This window comes from Artemia sp. Qi Xiang Cuo, chromosome 14 (assembly GCF_049724085.1).
Source record: "Artemia sp. Qi Xiang Cuo chromosome 14, ASM4972408v1, whole genome shotgun sequence".
Classification (NCBI taxonomy): domain Eukaryota; kingdom Metazoa; phylum Arthropoda; class Branchiopoda; order Anostraca; family Artemiidae; genus Artemia; species Artemia sp. Qi Xiang Cuo.
In genome coordinates, this window is record NC_142807.1 from 42,500,906 (window position 1) to 42,525,632 (window position 24,727).

The window sequence follows — 24,727 nt, forward strand, 5'->3', positions numbered from 1 at the left end:
TGAGATGCTATTTGGGCTTTTCAGAGCTAGGTTTCTTAGTCTCTTATAGGTGTGTGTTATCTGAAACCTACAATTTGGGGGGTCCTTTTTTTTGGAACCAAACTTCAGCGTGTCGTATCTGAAAACAAAACTTTGGTGATTAAAACGGGCTTTGTCTAATTCTAGCCAAAACTCAGAATTGATAGGGAGCAAGATGGAACGATGCCACATTCTGTGTGCTTTTAACTAAGCCTTTCAAAAAACCCTTATTAGCTCAGATTTTATAGGAATAGTTTTATTTTTCGATCCGAAAATAGAATAAAGTTTCAGATTTGAACCAGAGAATTGTATTCTCCATAATTTTCTTACATCTTTGTAAATCATTAACGATAACAAAAATGTTTTCGACCAGATGAGTTTTCGAAAAGCACATTCAGCATGGCGTGCGCTATTTTTTTTTATCATGAACCCTTTAGAGACCAATTTGATCAACTTGGAGAAAGTTCAAATAGAATCCTTAGTGATATTGATATTAGTGCGTAAACTACAAACTGACATAAAAATATCAAGAACTTTTTTTTCTTATAGCCTTGACTTTGAAGTCATTTCTTCATCTTAATTGGCCTTAGAAATATCATGCAAAATAAAACTAGTGAAATAATTTAGGTCGTATGATAAATTTAATTTTTTTTTTTCTAATACAGTAGTTTTTCAGTAAGGACATTCGACATCCTAAAAGTGTTTGATTCAAACTTTTACCTCAGGAATGGGATTGTCTTGAGGGGGGAATTTTCCATGGAAGAGGTGGAGGGTATTTTTACGTGAAAACAACTTCAACCGTGCCCAGCCCCCCGCGATCAGAAATTAAATTATAAAAAAAAAGTTTCGTCAACTGAAAGTAAGGAGCAACGTCAAAACTTAAAAACGGACAGAAAATAGAGGCTGTTTCCAAAAGATTTAGGATTCGCTAACATTAGGTTGCCAGTCAAAAGCTATGGGTTTGAGAAAATTGTCTGATTATCGAAAAATTAATAAACATCTTCCAAAAGTCGACAAATTTTTTTTTTTTTGACTTCAAAATTATTCAACTTTTTGTTAGAGTTCTAGTTTAGTTTAGTTTTAGTTAAGAGTTTAGAGTTTTACCTTAGAGTCTTAGCCTATAGTTTTTGTTAGTGTTATAGTTTAGTTTAGTTTTAGTTAAGAGTTTGATGTTTTACCTTTGAGTTTCAGTTAGAGTTCTAGTTTAGTTCAGTTTTAGTTAAGAGTTTGGTGTTTTACCTTAGAGTCATGGCTTAGAGTTCTTGTTAGAATTCTAGTTTAGTTTAGTTTTAGTTAAGAGTTTAGAATCTTAGCTCAGAGTCTTATCTCAGAGTGTCTGTTAGAGTTCTACTTTAGTTTAGTTTTAGTTAAGAGTTTAGAGTTTTTAGCTTAGAGTTTCAGCTTAGAGTTTTAGTAAGAGTTATAGTTTAGTTTAGTTATAGTTAAGAGTTTAGAGTTTTTAGCTTAGAGTCTTAGCTTAGAGTTTTTGTTTAAGTTCTAGTTTATTTTAGTTTTAGTTAAGAGTTTTAATTTTTATATTATAGTCTTATCTTATAGTTTTTGTTAGAGTTGAAGTTTAGTTATTATATTTATAAAGGCAATTAAGATGAAGAAATGTCGGAATGTAGGTTTGACATCACCAGGCACGTGCGAGGGAATTTTTTTGTTGGTGGGGGGCTTATAAAGGCAAAAATGAGTGAACTACATGAGTTTATAAGACGGTTCGTGAAAATCCCAAGGTTTTTTCTGATTTTTGGACAATACCCATACTCCTATTGATGAGGACTGATGGTTCTAATTCAATATTTTTTCATGAAAACAAACTATTTTTTTAACAATTTTTTTTTTGACTTCGAAATTATTCAACTTTTTGTTGGAGTTCTAGTTTAGTTTAGTTTTAGTTAAGATTTTATAGTTTTACCTTAGATTTTATGTTAGAGTTCTAGTTTAGTTTTAGTTACGATTTTTTTGTTTTACTTTTGAGTTTCAGTTAGAGCTCTAGTTTAGTTTAGTTTTAGTTAAGAGTTTAGAGTTTTACCTTAGAGTCTTGGCTTAGAGTTTTAGTTAGAGTTCTAGTTTAGTTTAGTTTTAATTAAGAGTCTAGAGTTTTACCTTAGAGTCTTAGCTTAGAGTTTTTGTTAGAGTTCTAGTTTAGTGTAGTTTTAGTTAAGAGTTTAGAGTTTTAGCTTAGAGTTTTAACTTTGAGTTTCAGTTAGAGTTCTAGTTTAGTTTAGTTAAGAGTTTGGTGTTTTACCTTAGAGTCTTAGATTAGAGTTTTAGTTAGAGTTATAGTTTTGTTTAGTTTTTGTTAAGAGTTTGGGGTTTTACCTTAGAGTCTTAGCCTAGAGTTTTAGCTAGAGTTTTAGTTTAGTTTAGTGTTGGTTAATAGTTTAGAGTTTTAGCGTAGAGTTTTTGTTAGAGTTCAAGTTTAGTTTAGTTTTAGTTAAGAGCTTAGAGTTTTTAGCTTAGAGTCTTAGCTTAGAGTTTTTTTTTAAGTTCTAGTTTAGTTTAGTTTTAGTTAAGAGTTTAAAGTTTTAGCTTAGAGTCTTAGCTTAGAGTTTTTGTTAGAGTTGAAGTTTAGTTATGATATTTCTAAAGTCAATTAAGATGAAGAAATGTCGGAGTGTAGGTTTGACATCACCAAGCACGTGCGAGGGAAATTTTTTGTTGGTAGGGGGCTTAAAAAGGCAAAAAATTAGTGAACTAGATGAGTTTATAAGACGGTTCGTGAAAATCCCAAGGTTTTTTTCTGATTTTTCGGACAATACCCATACTCCTATTGAGGAGGACTGATGGTTCTAATTCAATATTTTTTTTATGAAAACAAACTATTTTTTTTTGTTAGAGTTCTGGTTTGGTTTAGTTATAGTTAAGAGTCTAGAGTTTTAGCCTAGAGTCTTAGCTTAGAGTTTTTGTTAAAGTTCTATTTTAGTTTAGTATCAGTTAACAGTTTAGAATTTTTACATGAGAGTGTTAGATTAGGGTTGTTGTTGAAGTTCTAGTTTAGTTTAGTTTTAGTTAATAGTTTAGAATTTTTAGCTTAGAGTCTTAGATTAGAGTTATTGTTGGAGTTGAAGTTTAGTTATGATATTTCTAAAGTCAATTAAGATGAAGAAATGTCGGAGTGTAGGTTTGACATCACCAGGCACGTGCGAGGGAATTTTTTGTTGATAGGGGGCTTAAAAAGGCAAAAATGGGTGAACTACATGAGTTTATAAGACAGTTCGTGAAAATCCCAAGGTTTTTTCTGATTTTTTGGACAATACCCATACTCCTATTGATGAGGACTGATGGTTCTAATTCAAGATTTTTTTCATGAAAACAAACTATTTTTTTAACAAATTTGTTTTTTGACTTCGAAATTATTCAACTTTTTGTGCGTGCTTCAACTTTTTACGTGCGCGCACGTAACCTCGTCTAAATTAACCTTAAAAAATGAAATAAAGCTATGTCGACTTTGCATATTTTATTCAACATATCCGACAATTGATGCAGAAAAAGCATAGAGTTTGTTACTTACTTACTTACATTTTTTCATAATTTCTTGAATTAAATTTCTGTATTGTGCATCCAAATGAGGAATTCAAGAAAAAAATTTAGACGGGGTTATGTGCGCGCACGTAACACCGTCTAAATTTTTTATTTTTTTTCATAATTTCCTGAATTAAATTTCTCTAAGCTCTAAGCTAAAACTCTAAACTCTTAACTATTACTAAACTAAACTTCAACTCTAGCAAAAACTCTAAGCTAAGACTCTAAGCTAAATTTTTAAACTCTTAACAAAAACTGAACTAAACTAGAACTTCAACAAAAACTCTAAGCTAAGACTCTAAGCTAAAAATTCTAAACTCTTAACTAAAACTAAACTAAACTAGAACTCTAACAAAAAGTTGAATAATTTCGAAGTCCAAAAAAAAAATTGTTAAAAAAATAGTTTGTTTTCAAGAAAAAAATCTTGAATTAGAACCATCAGTCTTCATCAATAGGAATATGGGTATTGTCCAAAAAATCAGAAAAAACCTTGGGATTTTCACGAACTGTCTTATAAACTCATCTAGTTCACCCATTTTTGCCTTTTTAAGCCCCCTATCAACAAAAAATTTCCCTCGCCCGTGCCTGGTGATGTCAAACCTACACTCCAACATTACAAATATCATAACTAAACTTCAACTCTAACAAAAACTCTAAGCTAAGACTCTAAGCTAAAACTATAAACTCTTAAATAAAACTAAACTAAACTAAAACTTCAACAAAAACTCTAAGCTAAGACTCTAAGCTAAAAACTCTAAACTCTTAACTAAAACTAAACTAAACTAGAACTCTAACAAAAACTCTAAGCTAAAACTCTAAGCTAAAACTCTAAACTCTTAACTAAAACTAAATTAAACTAGAACACTAACTAAAAAAAAATAGTTTTGTTTTCTTGAAAAAAATATTGAATTAGAACCATCAGTCCTCATTAATAGGAGTATGGGTATTGTCCAAAAAATCAGAAAAAACCTTGGGATTTTCACGAACCGTCTTATAAACTCATATAGTTCACTAATTTTTTGCCTTTTTAAGCCCCTACCAACAAAAATTTCCCTCGCACGTGCTTGGTGATGTCAAACCTAAACTCCGACATTTCTACATGTTAATTTACTTTAGAAATGTCATAAAAAAACTTCAACTATAACAAAAACTATAAGATAAGACTCCAAGCTAAAACTTTAAAATTGTAAATAAAACTACACTAAACTAGAACTAAAACGAAACATTTAAACAAATAAGTTAAGTTAAACAAAAAAAAATCTTAACTAAAACTAAAATAAACTATAACTCTAACAAAAACTCTAAGATAAAACTCTAAGATAAAACTCTAAACGCTTAAATAAAACTAAACTAAACTAGAACTCTAACAAAAACTCTAAGCTAAGACTCTAAGCTAAAACTCTAAACTCTTAACTAAAACTAGAACTCTAACTAAAACTCTAAGCTAAGACTCTAAGGTAAAATACCAAACTCTTAACTAAAACTAAACTAAACTAGAACTCTAACTGAAACTCAAAGTTAAAACTCTAAGCTAAAACTCTAAACTCTTAATTAAAACTAAACTAAACTAGAACTCTAACAAAAACTCTGAGCTAAGACTTTAAGCTAAAACTCTAAAATCTTAACTAAAACTAAACTAAACTAGAACTCTAACTAAAACTCTAAGCTAAGACTCTAAGGTAAAACACCAAATTCTTAACTAAAACTAAACTAAACTAGAACTCTAACTGAAACTCAAAGGTAAAACATCTAACTCTTAACTAAAACTAAACTAAACTAGAACTCTAACAAAAACTCTAAGCTAAGACTCTAAGGTAAAACTCTAAACTCTTAACTAAAACTAAACTCAACTAGAACTCTAACAAAAAGTTGAATAATTTCGAAGTCAAAAAAAATTTTTTTTAAAAATAGTTTGTTTTCATGAAAAAATATTGAATTAGAACCATTAGTCCTCATCAATAGGAGTATGGGTATCGTCCAAAAATCAGAAAAAACCTTGGGATTTTCATGAACCTTCTTATAAACTCATGTAGTTCACCCATTTTTGCCTTTTTTAAGCCCCACACAAACAAAAATTTCCCTCGCACGTGCCTGGTGATGTCAAACCTACATTCCGACATTTCTACATCTTAATTGACTTTAGAAATGTCATAACTAAACTTCAACTCTAACAAAAACTATAAGCTAAGACTCTAATCTAAAACTCTAAACTATTAAATAAAATTAAACTAAACTAGAACTTTAACAAAAAATCTAATCCAAGACTATAATATAAAAACTCCAAAATCTTAAATAAAACTATACTAGAGCTCTAACTAAAACTCTAAGCTAAGACTCTATGATAAAACTATAAACTATTAACTAATACTAAACTAAAGTAGAAATCTAAAAAAAACTATGAGCTAATACTATAAGTTAAAACGTAAAACTATAAACTAAAAATAAACGAAACTAGAAATCTAACTGAAACTCAAAGGTAAAACTCTTAACTAAAACTAAACTAAACTAGAACTCTAACAAAAACTCTAAGCTAAGACTCTAAGGTAAAACTCTAAACTCTTAACTAAAACTAAACTAAACTAGAACTCTAACAAAAAGTTGAATAATTTCGAAGTCAAAAAAAAAAATTGTCGACTTTTGGAAGATGTTTCTTCATTTTCCGATAATCAGACAATTTTCTCAAACCCATAGCTTTTGACTGGCGACACTAATGTTAGTGAATCCTAAATCTTTTGGAAAAAACCTCTATTTTCTGTCCGTTTTTAAGTTTTGATGTTGCTCCTTACTTTCAGTTTAAGAAACTTTTTTATAATTTAATTTCCGATTGCGGGGGGCTGGGCACGGTTGAATTTGTTTTCTTTTAAAAATACCCTCCACCTCTTCCATGGAAAATTCCCCCATCAAGACAATTTCGTTCCTGAGGTAAAAGTTTGAATCAAACACTTTTAGGATATCAAATGTCCTTACTGAAAAACTACTGTATTAAAAAAAAAATTAAATTTATCATATGACCTAAATTATTTCACTAGTTTTATTTTGCATGATATTTCTAAGGCCAATTAAGATGAAGAAATGACTTCAAAGTCAAGGCTATAAGAAAAAAAAGTTCTGGATATTTTTTGTCAGTTTGCAGTTTACGCACTAATATCAATATCACTAACGATTCTATTTGAACTTTCTCCAAGTTGATAAAATTGGTCTCTAAAGGGTTCATGATAAAAAAAAATAGCGCACGCCATGCTGAATGTGCTTTTCAAAAACTCATCTGGTCAAAAACATTGTTGTTATCGTTAATGATTTCCAAAGATGTAAGAAAATTATGGAGAATACAATTCTCTGGTTCAAATCTGAAACTTTAGTCTATTTTCGGATCAAAAATTAAACTATTCCTATAAAATCTGAGCTAATAAGGGTATTTTGAAAGGTTTAGATAAAAACACACAGAATGTGACATCGTTCCATCTTGCCCCCTATCAATTCTGAGTTTTGGCTAGAATTAGACAAAGCCTGTTTTAATCACCAAGTTTTTGTTTTCAGATACGACACGTTAAAGTTTGGTTCCAAGAAAAAGGACCCCCCAAATTGTAGGTTTCAGATAACACACACCTATAAGAGACTAAGAAACCTAGCTCTGAAAAGCCCAAATAGCATCTCAAACTATAGGTTTCATACAACACACACCTACAAAAGGCTATGAAACCTAGCTCATAAAAGCCGGAAATAGCAAACTACCCACCCCAAATTGTAGGTTTCAGACAACACACACCTATGAGAGACTAAGAAACCTAGCTCTGAAATCATCGCCCCCAGCCCCCAAAAAAATACTTTTCGGACATTTCTTGTTAAAACTTTATTTAAACTACTTCATCCGGGTTTTCGAAAGCAATTCATGCCAGAGTACAGCCCTATAACTAGTCTAATATTTCTTGTTAAAACTTTATTTCAACTAATTCATTCGGGTTTTCGAAAGCAATTCATGCCAGAGTACAGCACTATAACTAGTCTAAGACATCCACTCTGTCATCGCCTCCCACCTCCAAAAAAAAATACTTTTTAGACATTTCTTGTTAAAACTTTATTTTCAACTAATTCATTTGGGTTTTTCACAAGCAATTCGTACCACAGTACAGCACTATCCCTAGTCTAAGACATCCAATCTGTCATCGCTCCATCCCCAAGAAAAACACTTTTCAGACATTTCTTGTTAAAAAATTTTCTGAGGGGGAAGGAGGGGCCTCTGAGCCTTGCCCTTGAGGCAGATCCCGTTTATTTTCGATTCTGAGTATTTTTTGGTTTTCCCTCCAAAATTGACCCCCCCTCCCCTGCCATCAGAAATGGAGGATGGAGGGGCCTCTGAGCCTTGTCATCGCCCTCACCCCCCCCCCCAAAAAAAAAAAATACTTTTCAGACATTTCTTGTTAAAACTTTATTTTCAACTAATTCATCCGAGTTTTTCACAAGCAATTCGTACCACAGTACAGCACTATCACTAGTCTAAGAAATCCACTCTGTCATCGCCCTCACCCCCCCCCCCAAAAAAAAAAATACTTTTCAGACATTTCTCGTTAAAACTTTGTTTTCAACTAATTCATCCGGGTTTTCGAAAGCAATTCATTCCAGAGTACAGCACTATAACTAGTCTAAGACATCCACTCTGTCATCGCCCCCACCCCCCAAAAAAAATACTTTGCCGACATATCTTGTTAAATCTTTTTTGTCAACTAATTCATTTGGGTTTTTCACAAGCAATTCGTACCACAGTACAGCACTATCACAAGTCTGAGACATCCAATCTGTCATCGCTCCATCCCCAAAAAAAACACTTTTCAGACATTTCTTGTTAAAACTTTTTCTGAGGGGGAATGAGTGGCCTCTAAGCCTTGCCCTTGAGGCAGATCCCGATTATTTTCGATTCTGATTATTTTTTAGTTTTCCCTCCAAAATTGACCCCCCCCTCCCCTGCCCTCAGAAATGGAGGAAGGAGGGGCCTCTGAGCCTTCCCCTTGAGGCAGAATCCCATTTATTTTCGATTCTGAGTATTTTTGGTTTTACCTCCAAAATTGACCCCCTCCCCTCCCTTTTCCTCAGAAATGAGGGATGGAGGGGCCTCTGAGCCTTGCCCTTGAGGCAGATTCCCATTTATTTTCGATTCTGAGTATTTTTGGTTTTCCCTCCAAAATTGACCCCCCCCCTCCCCCCGCCCTCAGAATCTGAGCCTTCCCCTTGAGGCAGATCCCATTTATTGTAGATTCTGAGTATTTTTGGTTTTCCCTCCATAATTTACACCCTCCCCTCCGTTGTTTTCGAAAATGGGTGAAGGAGGGGCCTCTGAGCCTTCCCCTTCAGGAAGATCCCATTTATTTTCGATTCTGAGTATTTTTGGTTTTCCCTCCAAAATTGACCCCCTCCCCTCCCTTGCCCTCAGAAATGGGGGAAGGAGGGGCTTCTGAGCCTTGCCCTTGAGGCAGATCCCGTTTATTTTCAATTCTGAGTATTTTTGGTTTTCCCTCACAAATTGACCCCCCCTCCCCTGCCCACCGAATGGGGGGAAGGAAGGTCTTTTGATCCGTCCCCGGGGGGTCTGCTCCGTTTATTTTCATTTTTGATTAGTTTTGGTTGCCCCTCCACATTTTTCACTCTCCCCTCCCCTGCCCTCAGAACGGAAAGAACGAGGGGCCACTGAGCCTTGCCCTTGAGGCAGACCCTCTTTATTTTCGATTCTGAGTATTTTTTGGTTTTCCCTCCAAAATTGAACCCCCCCTCCCCTGCCCTCAGAAATGGAGGAAGGAGGGGCCTCTGAGCCTTGCCCTTGAGGAAGATTGCCATTTATTTTTGATTCTGAGTATTTTTGGTTTTCCCTCCAAAATTGACCCTCCCCCTCCCCCGCCCTCAGAATCTGAGCCTTCCCCTTGAGGCAGACCCCATTTATTTTCGATTCTGAGTATTTTTGGTTTTCCCTCCAAAATTGACCCCCTCCCCTCCCTTGTCCTTAGAAATGGGGGATGGAGGGGCCTCTGAGCCTTCCCCTTGAGGCAGATCCCATTTATTTTCAATTCTGAGTATTTTTGGTTTTCCCTCCAAAATTGACCCCCCAATCAAGTGTAGAGGTCCCATAGAATAACAATGGAAGGAACATAGAATTACATGGTAATTGCTATACCTCCGAGCAAAATGGTACCTCTTACCCTACTAATGAGCCCTTTTTGAAGTTTATACGAGCATCCCTTCCATAACAACCATATATGGCCCCAGGGCATAACTTACAACGCCTACCCTCGTGCCCTGGGGGGGGTTTCCACACCGGAGTTTTTGTTATCTGAACTTTGAACTATTTTTAACAAAATGTCTACCTCAAAATTCTTATCTGATGCATTTAGGGCTTAGAAGGGGGGGGGGGCTAGCTGCCCTCTAATCTGTTTTTACTCTTAGAAAGTGAACGAGAACTTCTAATTTCCAATCAAATGAGCCCTCTACGAAGTTTATACGAGCATCCCTTCCATAAAAACGTTATATGCCCCCAGAGCATTACTTACAATCCCTGCCTCCGGTTCATAGGGGGGTGCGTCGACACAGAAGTTTTTCTTATCTGGCCTTTGAATTATTTTCAATGGAATGGCTATTTTAAAAATTTTATCGGATAGACTTAGGAAGAAAAGAGTGTGTGGGGTTGGGGCTAGTTGCTTTCGGATATCTATTGACTCTTAAAATGTGAACTAGAACTTTCAATTTCCAATCAAATGAGCCCTCTCTGAAGTTTACACGAGCACCCCTTTCATATGAACCGTACACGGCCCCAGGACAACATTTACAACGCCTACCCCCTGGGACCTGGGGTGGGGGCTGACACCGGAGTTTTTGTTATCTAATTGTTGGACAGTTTAAAAAAAACTGGCTATCTCAAAATTTGTAGCGGATGGGTTCGGGGAAAAAAGGGCAAGTGAGGAGGGCTAGTTGCTTATCAGATGGGTTTGAGAAAAAAAGGGTTTGAGTCCAACCTCTTTTGACTCTTAAAAAGTGAACTAAAACCTTCAATTGCCAATCAAATGAGCCTTCTCTGAAGTTTATACGAGCATCCCATCCATAAGAACTATATGTGCCCCCAGGGCATAACTTACAACGCCTGCCCCCGAGCTCCGGGGGGTCATGTCGACATCGGAGTTTTTGTTAGATGATCTTTGAACTATTTTTAACAAAATAGCCAACTCAAAATTTTTATTGGATGCATTTGTGAAAAAAGGGCATGGAGGGGGGGGGCTTGGTTACACTCAAATATCTTGTGACGCTTAAAAAGTGAACTAGAACTTTCAATTTCCAATCAAATGAGCCCTCTCTGAAGTTTATACGAGCATTCCTTTCTTAAGAACCATACATGCCCCAAGGGCATAACTTATAACCCTTGCCCTGAAGACCTTGGAGGGGAGTGTCATGATCAAAGATATAATTTCCAGAACTTTCAACTATGTTGAACAAAATGGCTATATCAAAGTTTTGATTGGATGTGTTTGGGGAAATGGTGGGCTTGGAAGGGGTGTTAGTTGCCGTCCAATTGCTTTCGACTATTAAAAAGGGCACTAGCCATTTAAATTTCAAATCAAATGAGCTCTTTTTGAAGTTTTTGCTAAAACGCTTCCTATAAAAACCTTATATGCCCCCAGGGCATAACTTACAACCCTCGCCCTGAGGGCTGTGGGGCGGTTGTCATCCTCAAAGACCTATTCTCAAGAATTTTCAGCCACGTTGAACAAAATGGCTATCTCTAAATTTAGTTTTGATGTGTAATAAATAATAATTATAATTATAGCATTACATTGCCTATAGCATTACGCTATAGCATTGCCTCTGATACATTTTAAGTTAGAAAAGTTTGTTTTCATACGAGTGTTTACGCAACAATTACAAACAGTAATGCAACGCAGTGGCAAAGCTTGGCAATTGTTAGTAAAGTATATATGAGGGAGTCACTCGGCGATGGATATAGAATCAAATTATTTTTATCATTAATTACATTAAAAAAATTAAGATTGAGTAATTTAGTATTAGTTTGTAAGTTGTGCAAGTAGAGATGCCTCAGGAGGTCCGATCGCTCACCCCTGCTGCCACCTACAACTTCTTTTAACACCAAATATGTGCATAGCCTCCCTAGGGAGAACACGTGGTTAATGGGGTCAATGACCTAAATTTTCAAAGGCGTCGATATTGTTGATGATGTAAGTGCACGCTCTCAGCGAATGTCAAGGTCGATGTTGTTGTTGTTGTAAGTGCATGCTCGAGGCGAATGTTATGCCGTCCAGGAATTTGGAACACCTGTGCTGTCGACCTCAATTCACCTATCGTGAATCAATAATTCCCCTTAGAAACAACAAATTAATTCCTCTTTCTTGACAGATCAATCAACCAATGACATCATCTGTCAGACTTTAAAAATTTTCGCCTAGAAACGATTCTCCAGGAATAGATCCAAGTCATTAATGTCTTTGCCTCGGAAACAACTCTACTGGTCGAACTCCAAAAGATATTAATAACCAAACGCCATGGAAACAATTCTCCGAGAAACATCTTAGCGATGAATTGTTTTAGCGTGGGAATCAGGTTTCTTAGTAATTTGAAATGCGTCAGCGCAAAGATGCCAAAAACAAAAGGAACACGCTGAAATTACGTTTAGGGATTATTTGGGCGAAACCGTTTTAGACAGGTTATGGAATTATTTCGGTGAAACAGTTAGAGACAATTTAAAAGATGATTTAAAAGATGATTTTAGAAGAGGATTTGAGGTTGAAACTCTGTGGTCGTTATAATACACAAGTTCGATTTGAACAGTGATGTGAGGTCCCCTTCCACAACCCCAAAAGTTTACGACCCCACCACCCCCACCCCGAAGGAAGCCCCCGGTCCTCAAAGGTCCTCCAGGCGCCCTAAGGGTCCCCGCGCCCCAATGGCTCCTGAGCCTCCAATTTAATACTTTTTTAAGGCTTTATTATATCTTTTCAGAACAAATTATTATTTTAGGGAATTTTCGGCGAAACAGTTGGAGACATTTTAAAAGATGATTTTTGAAGAGATTTTAAAAGAGGATTTGAGGGTAAAACTCTGTGGTCGTTATAATACACAAGTTCCATTTGAACAGTGTTGTGAGGTCCTCTACCCCAAACCCAAAGGGTTCCCATCCCCCAACCCCAACCCCGAAGGAAGCCCCTGGTCCTCAAAGGCCCCCCTAGCTCCCAAAGGACCACCCGGCCCTCAAGGGTCCCACAGACCCTCAAAGGCCCTCCCCGGGCCCCGTCTTATATTGATGTGTGTTGTCGGAAACCTATGATTTGGGGTGTATGGGTTGCTATTTTTGACTTTTCTGAGTTGGATTTCTTAGTCTTTCATAGGTATGTGTTGTCTGAAACCTATGATTTGGGATGGATGGTTTGCTATTTTTGACTTTTCTGAGCTGGATTTCTTACCCTTTCATAGGTGTGTGTTGTCAGAAAATTATAATTTGGGATGTGTAGTATGCAAGTTGGACTTTTCAGAGCTAGGATTCTTAGTCTCTCATAGGCGTTTGCTGTCTGAAACCTATAGTTTGGGATGAGTAGTTTGCTATTTTTGACTTTTTAGAGCTAGGCTTCCTAGCCTTTCATAGGTGTGTGTTGTCAGAAACTTATGATTTGGGATATGTAAATTACTATTTTTGACTTTTCTGAGCTAGATTTCTTAGCCTTTCATAGGTGTTTGTTGTCTGAAACCTTTAGTTTGGGATGAGTAGTTTGCTTTTGGACTTTTCTGAGCTGGATTTCTTAGCCTTTCGTAGGTGTGTGTTGACTGAAACTTATGATTTGGGATGGTTAATTTGCTATTTCCGGCTTTTATTAGCTAGGTTTCTTAGCCTTTCATAGGTGTGTCTTGTCAGAAAATTATGATTTTGGATGTGTAGTTTGCTATTTGGACTTTCCAGAGCTAGGATTCTTAGTCCCTCATAGGTGTTTGTTAGGTTTCAGACAGCAAACGCCTATGAGAGACTAAGAATCCTAGCTCTGAAAAGTCCAACTTGCAAACTACACATCCCAAATCATAATTTTATGACAACACACACCTATGAAAGGGTAAGAAATCCAGCTCAGAAAAGTCAAAAATAGCAAACCATCCATCCCAAATCATAAGTTTCAGACAACACACACCTATGAATGGCTAAGAAATCCAACTCAGAAAAGTCAAAAATAGCAACCCATACACCCCAAATCATAGGTTTCAGACAACACACATCAACATAAGACGGGGCCCGGGGAGGGCCTTTGAGGGTCTGGGGGGCCCTTGAGGGCCGGGTGGTCCTTTGGGAGCTTGGGGGATCTTTGAGGACCAGGGGCTTCCTTTGGGGTGGGAGTAGGGGGGTTGGAACCCTTTTGGGTTGTGTTAGGGGACCTCAAAACACTGTTCAAATGGAACTTGCGTATTATAACTATCAGAGAGTTTCACCCTCAAATCCTCTTTTAAAATCTCTTCAAAAATCATCTTTCAAAATGTCTCTAACTGTTTCGCCGAAATAATTCCCAAAAATAACAATTTGTTCTGAAAAGATAAAATAAAGCCTTAAAAAAGTATTAAAATGGTGGCTCAGGAGCCTTTGGGGTGCCGGGGCCCTTTGAGGGGGCCCGGGGGACCTTTGAGGACCGGTGGCTTCCTTCGGGGGTGGGGGGGGGGGATCGGAACCCTTTGGGGTTGTGGTAGGGGACCTCACAACACTGTTCAAATGAAACTTGTGTATAATAACGACCACAGAGTTTCACCCTAAAATCCTCTTCTAAAATCATCTTTTAAATCATCTTTTAAAATGTCTCTAACTGTTTCGCCGAAATAATTCCATAACCTGTCTAAAACGGTTTCGCCCAAATAATCCCTAAACGTAATTTCTGCATGTTCCTTTTGTGTTTGGCATCTCTGCGATGACACATTTCAAATTACTACGAAACCTGATTCCCACGCTAAAACAATTCATCGCTAAGATGTTTTTTGGAGAATTGTTTCCATGGCGTTTGGTTATTAGTATCTTTTGGAGTTCGACCAGTAGAGTTGTTTCCCAGGCAAAGACATTAATGACTTGGATCTATTCCTGGAGAATCGTTTCTAGGCGAAAATTTTTAAAGTCTGACAGATGATGTCATTGGTTGATTGATCTGTCAAGAAAGGGGAATTAATTTGTTGTTTCTAAGGGGAATTATTGATTCACGATAGGGGAATTGAGGTCGACAGCACAGGTGTTCCAAATTCCTGGACGGCATAACATTCGCCTCGAGCATGCACTTAAAACAACAACAACATCGACCTTGACATTCGCTGAGAGCGTGCACTTACATCATCAACAATATCGACGCCTTTGGAAATTTAGGTCATTGACCCCATTAACCACGTGTTCTCCCTAGGGAGGCTATGCACATATTTGGTGTTAAAAAAAGTTGTAGGTGGCAGCAGGGGTGAGCGATCGGACCTCCTGAGGCATCTCTACTGGTGCAGCTCTAGAAACAACAATACAAATGGTGTTGATTAGTTTTTATGTTCCGAGGGAAAAGAACAAATCATAATATTCACTCTGAAAAATATGCCCTTGGTAGTGATATAGTATTTTCCTGAATGCCTCCAATATCTGCGCCAAGCAGATAGCCTGAAAAAGTACCTCCCCATAAGGAATTGACAATTTAAAGTTGTTTCTACAATATCTACTAGTGTATCTAGGAATCAACCTACAGCTGAAAACCCTGTAAAATATATTATAGACATAATTTTCTACCCAAAAATTCTGCTTCTATTAAATTTCTACTTCCAAAATCTACTGGATCATCACTTTAGGGAGTAATAGAATAATTCACAATACCTTTTTTTTAAATGGATTTTACAATCCTGGCTGCCACCACTAAAGTCATGGATCTATCTTACAAATTGGTTTCGTGTGTATCTTGTCCTTAGAAACAGAAAGACTTATTTACGAATGTATATGCATATCTGGAATAAATTTAACCAATTGTATATCAATTTCTTTGTTTTGAGATCTAGCCTGGCCTAGCGTTTTTACCATGAGGCTGTTTGAGATTCAGCTAGCTCATGGGGGTGGTCACCAAGGCACTTTCCAGGATTTTTTCAGGGGGGGGGGGATAATAAAGCTTTACAAAGGAATAAAAAATTATATTACATGCATTTTCGTTAGTTTTTACGAGTCGGACAAAAACTTCAAGGGATAGGGTTCAAACCAGGTACCCCCCCCCCCTGGATAAGCACTTGGTGATAACTCTTATAATCACTCGCAAATTTTAGGCAAGATGTATTTGTCAAAATTTAGGGGAAGGCCAATTTGTTGTTTTTTCAGTGAAAATGTGTTGTTTTTTCAGTGAAAATACAAATGGAGGCATTTTTCAAATGAAAATACTCCTGAAAAGATAATTTTTATAAATTTCAAGGGAGAGCACAAGAATTTAGGGGCACATGCCCCTGCCCAACTGACGACAATCGCCAAACAGCTTTCTGCAGCATGTAGATCAAATTCACAAATTAAACTTATTTATGCAAGATACAAGTTTTCCGGATGAAACTACCATCCGATCCTTGCGACTTCTTGCAATCCTGCTCAGAAAGAGGCAAAGCAACCAGAAGTTCTCTCATAGCCGGTACTTGCGCATGGCAATGTAATCACTATCGATCAGCATTATTGGGGAATGTCACTTAGAATTCTTATGATAGCAGAGAAAGTTTAGTTTGAAAAGCGTCTGGTTATCCTAGTTCTTTAGAAAATAGCTTAAAAGCGCCTAATATCTGGATTTAAATTACATTAGTGTTTCATCGTGTACAAGGTGGGTTAATTCCGCTTAAAAAAGGGTATTTCTTATCTGTTTACTCATTATGAACAGTGTAGGCAGCGGAATATAAGTCTAGGTTTATTTTAAAATTTTGGCGAGAATCAAACATATTTGCAGAGCATTTATTTACCGTGATTTATGTCAGATTGAAATGCACATTTGAAATACCAATTTTGAAATACACACTTATTTCATTTTGGTTTATCACTTGAGATAATATTATGAACGATCACGAATCGAAAGACTTGAAAAGGTGGAGTAGATAAGGTGCCTTCGGCCCCAGGTCTCTGCCTTGAGCCATCCCAATATATTGCCTAAATGACCCTTGAGCAATCAAGATTAAAAAAGGTAAAACATGTCTGTGCTCAGGAGGTTTGGGGGGTAAAGCCCTCCAATTGCACAGACATAAGATTATATGGGCTGTAGAATCGTTATATTCTTCGGCTCAGACAAAATATCAAACTCCATTGCTTAAAATATGGAATTACTAGGTTTCAGTTTAGGAAAGGCATCAGATCCGTGAGTAATCTCTAGTTGAAAGAGGTAGAACATTTCTATACATATTAAGGTGCTGGGAGGAGTGTTGCGGTACACTTAGAACCCGGGGTTCTGCAATTATATGTGCCACAATCTCCTCAAAATTTCGATCATAGTTACAGAACTAACTGCAACCTAGCTAAGAGCAAGCAATGATCCATACTGACCAAAATCTATAAATCTTCTTTTGAAAGAAACTGTTTTTTGGAAGTGGAAAGAAATTTCCCAATTAACACTAATTCGGAAATTGTAGCCTGTGTGTAGATTCAAGTAAATAATAATTTTAACTATGCAGACTGATTTTTAAAAATTTCAAAAAAGAACCTGAAACATTTCAGACATCACGTCAAATCAAAATAACATAATATTTCCTTTTTTCGCCAGAGCTAGGAGGCTGCAGGTAGGTGTTAGAAGTGCAATAGCCAGATCTACATCATTTTTGTAAACTTGTCTTGATGGCACTAGAGTAAAGTGTCACGTGGCACCAAAACTGGCACTTTTTGGTGCCATTTTCAGAATGGAGAAGGCTAGGAAACATGGAAGATAGACCACTGAAATATACGTCTCTGAAAACCTTTAACTGGAGGCTTATACAATCGTAGTTGTAGCTGTGGCAGTAGAGGCAATTTAAATTTTGTATAGGTGGCATTGATGTCTCTTTATTCTTTAGTTTTTCACTAGGGGTGACGGTATCAAAATTCAGGTTCAAAATGATGGGAGTGAATACAATTGGAGGGAATTGAATTATATAATACCCATTTAAGGGGTGAAATAAATCGTATAACAACGAGGTGCAATCATTCTGGGCCACAAAGCATCAATTTTTACCAAAATAGGGACAAAAGAGCTGGAAAGTACAATTCTGTAATAACAAATCAATTCGTCAAGATCTAAAACCCTGAAAAGGAGGTCTCCCTTTTGGAAACTGAGGAAAGTCAGTACGGTAACACAACTCTTGTGTTCATCTTTTTTCTTTAGTAGGAATGGTCATATCGAGCCTAAGGTAGTATCTTGTCACATAGGGCTCATTTGAATGAAAACTAAAACTCCTAGTGCACTTTTTAAGCCACAAAAGGTATCATACCATAACAAACTGCCATATTCGGTCTCAGAACAATAACTTAGCCAAATAGGGCAGCATGCCGGTCAGTGAGGATTCTGAGATAAAGTATCGCTTGAATATGACTTATAACTTAAAATTAAAGCCACCAATCCCCAAGATGCTCCCTTAGCTCAAAATTTTTTCTCTTTTTTAGGGTTTTTTCTACAAGACGTTTTTCTGCAGTCCTGCAAAAAAGTTTTTGCTGGTGATTTAGCAAAAAAAGGAAACATCACTAGTACCATGCAAAAAACCGATTCTCCTTTTTTTAAATATGGGGGGTTAAAAAGCTCCTACCAGGGTTCTCAACCATGGTAATTGCTATAGCAGGCGACTCTTTTTATTTCAAAACAACCACCTTTTTTGATGGGTTTTGAGCTCCTTTTCGACATTATTGAAAATTTGTTCGCATCAGCTTCAAACAAGAAATGTTCCGCATTTCTCATTTGACAGTTTTTTTTTTCAAAGCGCACTTTTAAACTTTCGGTTACTATGGTCTTTGGCTCTTTATTAGGTTGTAGGCTCTTTATTAGGTTCCTGCATCCAGGATAAAGCATTAGAATGTCTTCAAAACAGCGTTTACTTTATTTCTCTGATAGTTTCGTTTATATGCAGCCAAATCCAACGACACTTTTCAACTCTAGAAATCTAAGCATTTGATTTTTAAGAAAAAGCTGTATTATTTAGGACATATTTTACTTTCGGAAAAGAAATGTACTCTAAATTTTTTTAACTCAATCGAACAATCAAGATTATTCTCAAGCTTTAGAAAGTTTAGATTTTTCTGCTATATCGTTTGTGTTTTAGACTATCTGTAACAAATCTCTTTCCTTATTTTACAGTTCTTTCGATAAGATATTATATTCCTGTTGGTTGTCCATCACAGACCCGCCAAAATTCAAGCGTTTTACCAGTGTGGTGTACCAAAAGCCTCCAAAATTTCGTTCGCCAGCTTCAAACAATCTTTCTCTACCAATGTTACCTTCCTGAAACGAAGGTGAGTTTTGCTTGTTTAGATGATTATAATGATTATGACTTTTTCAATAAGAATAGGTGAACAGAGGCTTGCTAGCTTATACGATTCTTCGCTAAGGAGGGGTTTCATCCTCACTGTGCAAGGGTATGTCCATAGCCTACGCATTATAAATTTTGCCCGGTTTTATAAGTTAAGTCAAACAATAAAAACATAATTTTGCCTCTGGTTTGTAAAGGGTTGGACAGACTAATATTTGAGATTGAGCAAATATCACCTATTTGCCTTAAAAATTGGGATTTGCCACGAAAGCCTTAAATGCAAAAAAATTCATAAGCTAGGGTGCTCTTTAAGCCAGTTTTTGGCTTTAGGGTTGGTACTTTCAAATTTAATAGGCTTATAACTGTTATTTTACCAAATTGCCTTTTACATTAAAATATATAAGGTTCTTTTCTCTTTCAAAATGTACTCATACCAAGAGGTCTAAATGTAGTGATTTATGTGCTATTAGGTTGATATTAAATTTTTATTTTCATGACGGACAGTGGTACACGACTTAAGAGTTCTGGATTAAATTTGGAAAATTAATATAGGGCATTTTTGCCTTGAATTGATTGCATAGTAAGAAAAAAAAACAAAGAAAAAAATGGATTAATCCTTGACTATCCTTTTAAATATAAAATTATTGACAGTAGTTTATTAGACTATTGTGCGGGGAAATTCTGTTTCAAAAGAACTTAGACGAGGCAACACAACCAAAATCTATGCTCTTGGATTTTGCCGGTCAAAGTAGAAAAAAGCGAACATAATGAAAGGAATTGTGATCTTTGAGCTGAACTTCACCATCGACGTTGTTTTTCTTGAAGAATCGAAACAGCGACTGCAGCTCTGCTACTCGAATCCATAGATGAAAAAGATGAAAAACTAGGACGTATAGTGAATGTCAGTAAGAAAAAGAGTGAGGCTACATCTGACTCTCTTTCTAATAATGAATTGCGAAGATAAAGCATTTGAACAGGTCAAAGAATTTAAGTACCTAAGGACTTGGATTGATTATACTACTACTACTACTACTAATATCTCACCGCAGCACCAAGCCTTTTGAGGTCAACACAGCTACGCACACTCCTTCTCCATCCCAATCTATTCAAAGCGTCTCTTTTTACACCCTCCCAGGAAGTTCCCATTTCCTTTAAATCTTTCTTTATGACGTCCTCCTACCCCAAACAAGGAGGACCTGCTTTCTGTTTAGCCCTAGACGGTTGGCCAAAAAGAATAATCTTCGGCAATCTGTCATCCTTCATCCGCTCATTGTGCCCTAGCCACCTCAACCTTTCTGTCATTTTAGCCCTAGAAAGTGGGATTGAACCACACTTTTCGTACAGCCTACTGTTTGAAATACGGTCAGTCAGCCGGGTACCCTGAACAATCTGTAAGCAATTCTTCTGGAAAACATCTAGCAAATATTCACCCGCTATTCCGAAGCACCTATCCTTCAGAGCCATATTTTACCACTGTCATCACTGTAGCTTCTAATATTCTAATCTTGGTTTCCAGACGTATCTTCCTATCCTTTCAAACTTTTTTAACTGTGGAAAAACACCCTGAGCCTTGGCTGTTCTACTTTTAATATCTTCACTGCTTCCACCGTCTTTACTAATGATACTACCAAGGCAAGTGAAGCTGCTCACCTGACCAATCTTTTCATTACCCATCGTCAACTTCTCATCTTCACTTATTCCTATCCTTAGTGACTTTGTCTTCTTAAGATTAATTTTCGAACCTATTCTAGCACCTTTAACTCGCAAAACCTCTAAGAGTTCATTCATTTTGCTCGCACTTTCATCGGGGATGCTTAAATCATCAGCATAATCTAAGTCCAGGAGACTTTTTTCCTCCCAATTTGTTTCCGGGATCTCCCATTGCCATTCCTCTGCTCCTTAAGACAAAGTCCATCAAAATAATCCATATAAAGGGGGATAGAATACAACCCTTCTTAATTCCTGATTTAATACAAAACCAGCTTGCTAACCTCATTTCCTACCTTAACCGCAGCAGTGTTATTCTCGTACAAAGCACTAATCACTTTAATGTATTTGTCTGGATACAACCTTTACTAAAGCTCTTCTATCAACAGAATCGAACGCTTGCTCATAATCTATTAAACTGACGATTGATTGTGGATTGATTATAATGATGAAATAAGCAACGAAATCAAGAGGAGGATTGGTCAAGCTACATCGGCCTTTAATAAGTTGAAACCAATATGGTACAGTAGGAAATACTCTATGCACTTGAAGCTCCACCTCACGAAAAGCAAAGTGATGTACATTCTCCTCTATGCAAGTGAATTCTGAAATCTAAATTTCCAACTGGAGAAACGCGCTCTAGCCTTTGAAAACTCTTGCCTTAGAAGAATACTGAACATATCGTGGCAGGAAAAAGAGTTAGTCAGAAAACCGGTCAAGCACTAATGCATTAACCGGTTAAACGTAGGAAATGGACATACCTTGACCACGTCCTTCGTATGCCAGAGGATCGATTCCCATGTTCATTTTACGAGTGGTGCCCTGAAGGGAAGCGTAAAAGAGGTCGTCCAAGTCACACCTTGCGACGGCAATATGAACAGGATCTGAGTAGAGAGGAAATGTTTCTTCAACCACGGTGGGAGACGTCACGGTGCAGCTCAACTCCATGATGCCTGGCTATATTTCGTAGATGCCCTTTGCGCCATTCCTGAATTATGAGGGTCTAAGGTAAAACATCTCTCATTACCGGTCACTGACACTGCAATCGCCAATAAAATTTGGTAGGCAACTCTTCCGTTTGCGAAGATCCACATATATAGGTTTCTTTAAGGAAATGTGTCCGTGTTGAATTATTTTCTTCAAATCATCACAATATTTTACTTTTAGTGCTACTTACTTCTATTTTCAAGGACTGGCGATGAAAATATAGGAAAAATGAAAATAATAGATTCATTTGCTTATACTCACTGTCAACTGTGCCCTCTACTTTATTTTAATAAAAATAAAACTTCAAAAATTACAAAATGATTATAGCCGTTAGATTATTTATTTGAAATTTTGCAACCATAAAATTTCTACACCCGGTGCAAGTGCCCCCTCTTATCCCACTCCTAAAACCGCCACTGAAGGGTCCCCAACGCGCCAAAAAACAAAAACAAAAAAAAAACATTGGAGTTGGTTTCACCCAGGAATTCATGAGCCAAGGGGATCCTAATGTACAATCGAATTTCTGCTTTTTGGCATGAGGTCCTAAAATGGAACACGAAATAGGGCCAAAATCTTTTTCCGGACGGCTTGAAATTCCCAGGGCCAAGCACAACTCAATTTCCAAGTACGGAACTTTGTTTTTGCCCATCGGCTTGAAGCTTGTATCCGTAAGTCCCTGGGTCAATGAAGTCCCATACACAAGAAAAAGTGAAATAAACATTGGTTTACCAATAAGTAGGGCCCTAAAAAGGCCCCTGAAATTTTTTTTCTGAATAGTTTGGAATCTATATCCTTCTGTCCTAGGGATAAGAAAACACTAGCCTACACGCAAAACTTCAGGCCTGGGGCATAAGCCCCCCCCCCCCCCTGAAATTAGGATCCAGAATAGACCAAAAAGTGTTATCTTCCAGTAAGATCAAAACTTATATCTGCAAGTCCGTGGATTAAGTGAATCCCAATACCAAAAGAAAAAAAGAATGATTTGCCCAAAACAGGATCCAAAAAGGGCTAACAGATCTTTTTCTGAACAGCTTGTAACTTAAATCCTTAAGCACTTTGGTCAAAGGGACCTCAATGCATAGAAGAAAAACTGAAAAGCAAATTTGGTACACTCAACAATGGGCAATCAAATTTTTTTTCCAGTCGGCCAGGAATATTTTGATTAACCTTGACGCAAAGGAATTGCTGGACTTGAAAAGTTTTTGATCTTCCCAGATACTAAAGATTAAAATATTCGCAACATCCAAACATAGGCCCATTAATTCCTTCTATAATTGCTTGGAAATTTCCTTCCTTGACTCCCTGGGCCCAGTGGACTCCGATACAGAAAAAAAATGAAAATCATCTTGGATTTATTGATTAATGAAACCCGGAAATGGGCCTAGCATTTTATTGGTTTCTTATCGGGTTGGAACTCAAAGAACAAGTAGACAGGGAAAAGCGGACCACAATAAAGACAAAACATTTCATAGGCAGCGCAATAGCACTGCCTAAGTAAAGAACAACATTTGGCTAAGTCAAGAACAATATATCGTTTATTTTATTTTTCTAGACCTGGGCACTTCGTATCGAAGGAGTTGTCGTAGAAACTTCGAAGAGGGCTCATTCGATTGGAAATTGGAATGGCTAGTGTCCTTTTTAATAGTCGATAGTGATTGGAAGACAACTAACATCCATTCCATGCCCACCATTTCCCCAAACACATTAATAATAATAATAATAATTTATTTTTGATCCACTATACAGAAAATGAAGTGGAGTAACACAAGAAAAGAGAAAAAAAAATATAAATAAATAAATAAACAAACAAAAAAAAACAAAAAAAACACAAAGATACATTTAACAACAACACAATAAATAAATATTACACTCAATGCGCTGTGGCTACCCGGATAAGTGGGTGGTTAACACTCAAAGTAGCATAAATGTTCTCTTGAAGACGGCTACTTTGTCTGACAAAACAATTTACAATATCCGGAGCGCCAAAAATCCGCATCATCTTTCTATTACTGTATCTGCGAGGCAGATACAATAAAAACCTTGCAATATCTAAAATACATAATTCTAATATCGCTAATATCCCCTAGCCGAAAAAGGATGTGAATGCCAGCTGGTAACAAACTGCGTGGTCACAAAATTTCTAGTACACGTGAGCCGATGCTTTTTTGTTTAACTTTCCCCTGTTGGGAAAAATTTTGGCATACCCAAGTTTCAGTTTATCTCTAATATCACTCAATATTCAGACACGACATGAAGTAAGCGATTTTCAAACACTCATCCCAAGCCATCGGACAGATTCAAAACTTTTTACAGAAAATACGCCGCAATCAAGCGGCGTTGCTGAAGATTTTGAATTAAACACTAAATATTCGCATTTATCAGTGTTGAGGCTTAATCCAATTTCCCCATACAGCCGCGATACAAGTAGCACAGAGTTCATTAATGTAAACTTTGACCTGCTAACAAGCAGAAGATCATCCGCATATGCAATATAGGAGACGTTTGACAATCCTGAAGAGTAAGAAAGCGGTATCATTTTAAGAACACTCAATAAACAAGCTTTAAAAATATGAGGTGAAAGCACACTACCCTGACGGACCCCAGATTTAACTGGGATTTTTCTAAATGCCCGGGAACCCTGCCTCAACTGAATAAATGAATTCTGGTACCAAAACCGAAGTACACAAATAATTGAACTATTCACACCGAAACGTGCCAGAGAAAACCATGCCTGAGAGTGACAAGCAGTATCGAAAGCTTTAGATAGGTCTAACTCACAAAAGTGAACTTCCGTTTTTAAACGTTGAGCTTCTTGTAACACCTTTGCAAGTATACGGTGGGCATGCTGGCATCCTATACGCGACTAAAAACCGAACTGATTTGCGTCATAATCCACCTTATCTTGAATAAATGGGAGCAGTACATATTCAAATAGTTTGCTTAAATTACACGCTAAAGTGATAGGGCGGTAGGATCCACAATTAAGCGGATCCTTCCCTCGCTTCAG

The 24,727-nt window shown here is 36.8% G+C and overlaps 1 protein-coding gene across 1 annotated transcript in view; it reads left to right on the forward strand.

Moving 5' to 3' along the window:
• The first annotated feature begins 16,277 nt into the window (after nt 1–16,277).
• The window catches only part of Syn (synapsin), a 186,546-nt gene continuing 178,096 nt past the window's right edge, over nt 16,278–24,727 (forward strand). Inside the window, exons 1-2 of the mRNA XM_089100068.1 lie at nt 16,278–16,370; nt 18,855–19,009. The gene's annotated coding sequence lies outside the window, so the exon portion shown is untranslated. The remainder of the gene's footprint in view (nt 16,371–18,854; nt 19,010–24,727) is intronic.